Source organism: Zea mays, chromosome 3, assembly GCF_902167145.1.
Source record: "Zea mays cultivar B73 chromosome 3, Zm-B73-REFERENCE-NAM-5.0, whole genome shotgun sequence".
NCBI lineage: Eukaryota > Viridiplantae > Streptophyta > Magnoliopsida > Poales > Poaceae > Zea > Zea mays.
This window is the reverse complement of record NC_050098.1, coordinates 166018193-166025862: the sequence shown is the minus strand read 5'-3', so window position 1 is coordinate 166025862 and position 7670 is coordinate 166018193. Positions and strand designations below refer to the sequence as shown.

At 39.9% G+C, this 7670-nt stretch overlaps 1 long non-coding RNA gene across 1 annotated transcript; it reads right to left on the bottom strand.

The window, feature by feature from the left end:
• Positions 1–906: 906 nt before the first annotated feature.
• Positions 907–3869, bottom strand: LOC118476715 (uncharacterized). Its single transcript, XR_004857233.1, has 3 exons — positions 3449–3869; positions 2208–2327; positions 907–1121 (listed from the first exon to the last, which is right to left on the bottom strand). It is a non-coding gene; the product is annotated as an uncharacterized lncRNA (long non-coding RNA).
• Positions 3870–7670: the final 3801 nt, after the last annotated feature.

The window sequence follows — 7670 nt, the reverse complement described above, 5'->3', positions numbered from 1 at the left end:
ATGACATGTTTTACATTAGTGATCCTATTGTTGCCATGTTCTAGACATAGAGAGAAATATTCCATGTTCTTAAAAGAATAAGGTGTCATATAAGGAATTTAAATCCTTAGGACACTTATAAAAGGGAAGTTCTCTCTATGACTAGAATCGTGAGACTAATGCTTTTGTCTAAGTGACTTAAGTAGTCTTATATCAAGAGAATAAGTTTCTCTATGGAATGTGTAATCTAACATAAAAAGAAAATCAATCCAATGATATGTAATGTATTTCTTCTTGCATAAATTGGATATGATTCTGCTACATTAATCGTTATCCATGTTATGAATTAGATTTGTCTCCATGAATTTGAGAGATTAACTATGCTTGTTTTATAAGTTAAAATTGTGCATAATATCGTTTATGAGATAATCTAGTTCATGTTATGAAGTTTCCATGTTTTAGTAATCTACCTGTCATTCCTACCCAAAAATGTTTACTAAATAGGAAACTAGTGCTTGTGTTACTAATGACATCTCTCTTGAGCATATTTATGAAAATCTACAAGAGATTGAGTGCACGTTCAATTTATTAAAATACTCAAGCCTCAAGGTTGCTCTTCACCTAAAGGAAGAAAGGTAAAAGCAAAGGTATGGGAACTCATCTCCTTAATCAATATCCAATCAATGATAGTTCCCATCAATTGGTATTTCTTCTAAACTATCTGTGACAACCCTCCCAAGTTATCGGGCCCACATGCACCAATCCTTGCCTTGATGGCCTCAGATGGCTATGCATGTGTTCCATGTAACTTAACAAGACTATCACGAGTTCAATAACTTGAACTCATCATCCCAAGGATTTCCCACCATACATGCATATTACAGTAATCACATTCGATACACGCACACTTCGGAGATAAGAGCGAAATACTTTATAAAACATTCTTTTCATTTCTAAAACTGAAGTTTATTACATAAGAAGAGTTACATTTATTACAAGTCCTGATATACTCAAAGTGCATAAATTATTACAATAGCAAGAAGGTAGGAACCCTCCGACGCTTATACACAAGCCTAGCTAATCTTCCTCCAGAACTGGAAATGCCCTCCAGCCACAGGAACACTTAGAGTACTCCTCATCACCTACAACAACATGGGTTCGAAAACCCTGAGTATGGAGTGTACTTGCGAAAGTCTTACCCGACTAAGGAAAAAGAATCAAGGATATGTTGGTTAAATAGGAATCAAGGAAAGGCTTGAGCAAGAATCAACTTAGTTACTTTTGCAGAAATAGCTTACTAAAGTGAGTCCTTACTTTCAATATTTTAACGCCGAATTAAATATTAATAGACTCTAGTTGCATCTAGTCTAATTTCACCATCTCATCAATACAACATTATTTTTATTCATAATGTTTACATCCTAACCTAGGTTGCAGGTCAGAGATCAAGTCTCCACTGTCCGGGGATATAACGACGATTCGAATCGATTTACTCAATTGAGGATCTCTAACCACACGACATATGTTTCTCGTAACTCTTGTATATGTCTACCATTCCCACGAATCCTCCACTGCATGAACAGGTCCGCGCCACCCGAGAGCACACCACCCCTTTTAGGTGGTCCTTTGCCAGGAGGGTACGTGCCACTCTCGCCATCTCTCCACTCCTAGTGCGCGATTGTCTTTTCATATATGGAATAGTCGGGTTCAAGCTTACCCTGTCCCATATCCAGGGCATGTGGCCAGTTAAGATAGTCCTTGATCATACAGGCCTACATACGCATCCAATCCTTATTTAACCTGGATGGAGCATCACCTGTTCCTAGCCCAAGTCTCGAGTTAAGTACTTCCACCCTTAGGATTGTTTGTGTTCCTTAGGATGAAAAGAGCATTATAGGGAACTTTGCAGTAAGATCCCACCATGCTCCCAATGAAAATATTCTTGCAGGCAGAAGTCATCCTTCTTTAGGATAACCCCCGAGCTAGGCATTAGTGCAAAGGACAAACTCTATCCGCAAGATTTACCTCTAGGCAGGGCTAAGCAATTTTTGTAAACAATATTTGATACTTCACCAGAAGTATCTATAAAAGGAATGGATTTCAAGGTAGCCAATGCATCAAATGGTTTCCAAGAAACTCCTATAAACCTAATGCACATTTCGCTAGACTTAAAGTGTGTAAAAATCATTTAAAAGCACAAGGAAGGGGTTGCATGCACCGGGGTTAACCTTTGTTGCAGAGAAGAGGCTAAAGACCTTTCCACCCAATACCCGGTTAGATGGCTCCTCCAATTGATCAGTAGCCACTGGAGTAGACTCCTCCTTCAAACACCACTTCTTCTAGGTGTTCTACAAGTCAATTACAAATACATGTATGTTTATGTAATGACATGAAATGCAAACTCGCATAAGTAGACGTGGGGAACATAAATACCACAAACTAAAACACATGACAAGTATACACATGGTTCTACACCACCAACACTTACTAATAGTGGCCAAATCGGATTTACTGAGGCAAACCAGAGAACTAATCCATCTTAGATCTCATCCAAAATCTTAAAACTTCTTAAGCAACTTCATCGCTTCACTTAACTACTAGGTGTCCTCATTTCATAGGTGAAATCCTTTTCCTTTTTGGGCAACTATTATTTCGCTAAGCAAATCATATCCAAATTGTTCCAAACTTTGCCCAAGAGTACATATTCTGATAACAAGTCTCTAAAAATCCTCAAACCAACTTTACCAGAGAGCTTCTGATTTTTGACACCCAATAAAATTTGTCCCACTATTTTTGGATTTTCCTACAATTTTTAGCACCATTTACAAGTTTGCTGATAAAACAAAAAAACAAAACTGGTAACAGTGTTGGACCCAAACAAACTCAGCCAGCCCAAATACCCTGCGCACAGTCGGCCCACGCTTGCGTGCCCGCACTTGCTAGTTTGCAAAAAGAACCCCACGTTCTAATTAAACCAATCCGAAGCCCAACCAATATTGGTCTGTGTGACTGACAACGACGCTCGGGTCCCTCGGCTTCAGCTCATTTACAACCTCTTGGCCACGACCCCACTCCGACTAACGCCGGCCAAATACCGTGCAGAGCCGCCGGAGGCGATCGTCTCGACGAGAACGAGCATAACTACCCGTCACCCAAACCGACCCCATCACTTTCCCTTGGTTAATCGGATCGAAGAGACCAATATCGACTCTGGCCACGGTGGGGGCGGAACCTTGGGTCCGGCGAGCCCGATCCCGCGGTCTCCGCATGATAGAGCTCTAACTATGAACACGGAGAGCTTCAGCGACCTAACAAGATGACAGTGCTCGCGTGAAAACAACCAGAGACAACATGGGTTGATGGGTCGGCGGGGAAGCTGTCCACGGCGCCAAGCTGTGATGGCGCAACCTCGTTCTATTCAACACACAATAGTAGAGTTAGGAATACCAACTTTAGAAGCTTCACTGACATGTGTGGAACAAGGAACGGGCACAACAATGCCGAGACAATCTCCACGAACCCTGGCCATGGTGAGGTTAAAGGATTGCTATTGTGGTCACCAAACACAGGAGTTGGCTGTGATGAACAAGGGTAAACTGCACTGGTGGCTGAGGAGAAGAGCTACTACCAGCATGGATACATGAACTACCACGTACCAGCTGCAACTTTGGCTAGAGCATGAGGGCAGGGGAGGGAAGCTAAACTGAGTACAGCCCAAGGCAATGAATATAGGGGCAGGTGCAGTGGAGCTCATCCACGCTTGATGAAGGAGGATTCCTAGAGTGCCAGCACACTAAAGGTTCAAAAACGTGGCATACAAGCACTACACCTTGTTGGCTCAGCTCCCACACATAAATATCACTTTGTCCAAATCTGTAGGTAGTAGACAAAATAGATAAGATTTCTACTGCCCACTGCCCCCCCCCCCCCCCCCCCCCCATATGCAGTCTAAATTGGATATTTTAGTGGGGAGTGAGAGCTCTAGGACCTTCAACTATTCACTACAACCTTATCTTCATTTCTACACGCTAGTGCAGCCAGCAGGGATAAAAAGATCTCCTTCAGATATTTTTGGAGTACACTGAACTGCTGCTGTTTGACTGAGTTCACAGCTTCACCCCTTTATTTTTCCCAGCTCCAAGCAACAACAGGGGAACCGACCTTAAGGAACCTTGTTCACCAACTAACTCACTATCAATCTTCCATACAGACTAAAGCCTTATAATCCTTAGATCTGACACTAAACAGCTCCAAAGTCAGGAGAAAAATACTGAACCAAATCCATAGTGACTGATTCAGGTTTGCATTTCCATGCCTGATAGACATAGTTCGAACACCTTTTTCTCTCTATTCCAAACAAGGATAGCTCAAGCATTCCTAAACAAATTTGTTCCCCAACCATGGCTCTTCAGGTTTACTATAAAAATCCAGGACCCAAAATATGTAGATCACAAGTTATGTGGCTCTGAAGTTGGCCACACATCACTGAAACACAGTTTCAGTCCTCTGAATTTAATGAATCAGTCAACACTGCCCCCTTGCACATTTCCTTGTTTAGCTGCATTGATCGCCCAATTTCTTTTAGTAACATACCACTATCCCTTCACAAAAGTTATTCTCCATGGATATCTCTACCTGTTTTGCATAGAAACTCATGGCTGAAATCATATAGAACAAAGGTTGTGGTGATCCAAACTTAGCCAAATCTCACTACATTCTGTTTCAGTCACAAAATACAGCACAACTGCAGAGAACAATATGGACACCTATTCTCCCAGTTCTGTGTATCATCAAGTCTCCCTCACCTCAAGGAATTTGTCCATCCAACATAGCTCCACAAGCTTGTTGCAAAAACCCAAGGCCAAATGACCCTGGATCAAAAGTTATGGTGCCCCAAACACAGCAACAGATCACTGAAACCTCCAATTTTCAGTTACTGAACAACACAACCTCAACTTGACAGGGAACTTTCTGACACAACTTACTCCCAGTTTTGTACCGCACCAAGTCCCACCTTCCTAAGAGAATTTGTTCACTACTCTATGGACTTCATTTGGTTATAGGGACTTTAGCTTAAAACTCCTTAGATTAGGTACAAAATATCCCCAATTCCTGACAGAAAACATAGAAACTAGTTTCAGTTACTGAACTGAGCCAACACACCTCCCCATCCTTCATTCTCACTGACAGAGGAATATTGGGGGTATTTTACTCCCTTTTTCATGTAGCACCAAGCCACTCTCACCACACAAAACATATACACCAACATAAGGTATTCCACTTTTTATATAGAGTATAGCTCACAACCCCATGGATCAATTCCTAGAGAGCTCTAAAGTTAATTAAACACAACCCTAAAACAGATTTTCAGTGCACTGAAACAGCCCCCAATAAGTCTGACAGAGGATTTTGTAGCAGGCTATTCTCTAAATTCCATACAGTAGCAAGCCCACTCTTTGCACAAAACATGTTTATCTACAACTGGTCTCTAATTTTGATACAGACTCTTAACCCAAATCTCTTTGGATTTATTACGCCAAGGCCCCAAAGTTGGGTAAAAACACACATATTCAGACTTTGGTTTTATACTGTCTGAATCCCAACACCTGATAAACCAACTTTGAGCACACTTTACTCCACTTTTTATGTGAAACCAGGTCCATCTCACTTTTGCAAACTTGTTCACTTTACTATGGTCTACAACTTTGCTATGGAACCCTTAGTCTAAATCAACACAAATCAGTCACAAATGGGATCCAAACTCAGCACCTTTCACTGAAATTCCGTTTTCAATAACTGAATATAATTCAGTTTCAGCCACCTAACACAGTACCACATTAAGCAGCCGTTACTCCTTTTTTTTGTAGCACCAAGCTATACTTATTTAAGGAGACTTGTTCTATTTACTATGGTCTCTAACTTAACTATGGAAACCTTAGTCTAAAACCACCTGAATTAATCACAAATGATCTCTAAACTAGGCATCCTGCTGCAATTTCAGTTCTCAACTGAACTAAGTTCAGTTGAAACACTGTCTGCCAGTCCAACTTTGAACAAGTTTTTCTCCATTTTCTGTGTGGAATCAAGTCAAAGCCACTTTATTAGATTTGTTCACTATCATATGGTCTTTACTTCCTTCATAAACATCACAGACCAAAACCTTCTAGATCAGCCACAAACAGGCTCTGAAACAGCTATCAAAAGACAGAAATCTGATTTCAGACACTGTTCACAATTTGAAATTCAAAAGTCTGACAGCCTCACTTTGGATCATCTTTTTCTCCTAGTTGTATATAGTTCCAGGGCTGTGACACTTAATAACAGTTGTTCTCTTATACTTATTCTACAAGTTTGCTATAGTGGTCATTAACCAAAACCTCTTGCATTCCAAACTACAATAGCTCAAAATTTGTTCCAATTGCTGAAATTCAGACTCTGAATTCTACCAAGTCTGAAATCCAGAAACTCTGTTAGCTCTACTTTGGATTAGTTTTTCTCCATGTTCCAAATAGCTTTAGGGCTAGGTGACTCAACCAAACTTATACTCCTCATGTGGCCCTATAACTTTGTTATAATGACCATCTTCTAAATGGTTTTATATCAGAAGTTACAAGGGTTCAAATTTGACTAGTTTATATTATTTTAAGCAATTTCAAAATGAACCCAAAACTGAATTTTGTACTTAACTCCAAAATCTTCCAGACAACTTGGGAATCTTCAAATAATAAAGTTATTCACTTTTCCAAGCTCTACAACTTTGGTATATGAACTTTTAACCAGTCCTTTCTAAATTTTAAATTACACTTTTGCGCTAGTTTAGGGTTTCAAATGTAACTCCTCATCTATTGATTTACGAACTCAATCCATACTCCTAAAAGACAAGTGACTCCTTAATCTCAAATCCAACTCTAGTATATGAAGCTCATGTCCAAAGTGTTCTTGTTTTAGGAGTTGTTTTGTTTATCCACAATTCCAAGCAAGGTTTTGAAATCTCACTTAAGGTTTTTAAGGTTAATCTAGTTCCTCAATTAATTCTTCCACTTAACCCACCTTTGAAAGCAAAGTTGCTCTTGGTCCTAAGACTTACCTTTAATACTTTAAATTCCAAGCCAACTTATTACTTGCTCAAGAGACGACTTCTCTTCCCATGTCTTAAGCAAAGTTCTTAATCTGAGCCCTATACTCTAATACACAACACCATATTCATTGAAATTTTTTGACCTAGTGAATGCATTCTAGGTGTATCAAGCAGTTAATGCAAGTGCAGACGATGACATGCAAAATTTTTAGTTATCGTAACACCAGGGGTGTTACAGTCTTTCCCCCTAAAAAGAAATCTCGTCCCAGGATTAAAACTCTAGGCTAGATAATGGAAAAGGAAACGCGTCACCAGTTTCTTTCCCCATTACTCCTACAAGACAGGGGTGTACCCTTGTTGGTTCACATAAAAAACAACTACATAAAACCTAGGGCTTAGAAGAAACTAAGAACTCAGGAAAATGTTTTTCTAAATACTCCTTTGATTCCCATATGGTTTATCTTCCGGGTGTTGGTTCCACTATATCTAGTAAAACTTGATAGCTTTTCTTCAAGTGACCCGATCCTTTAGATCCAACACCTTTATGGGATATTCCAAGTAGGTTAAATCTGGTCCAAGGTTAACATCTGAAATCTCAATAACATGCTTGGAG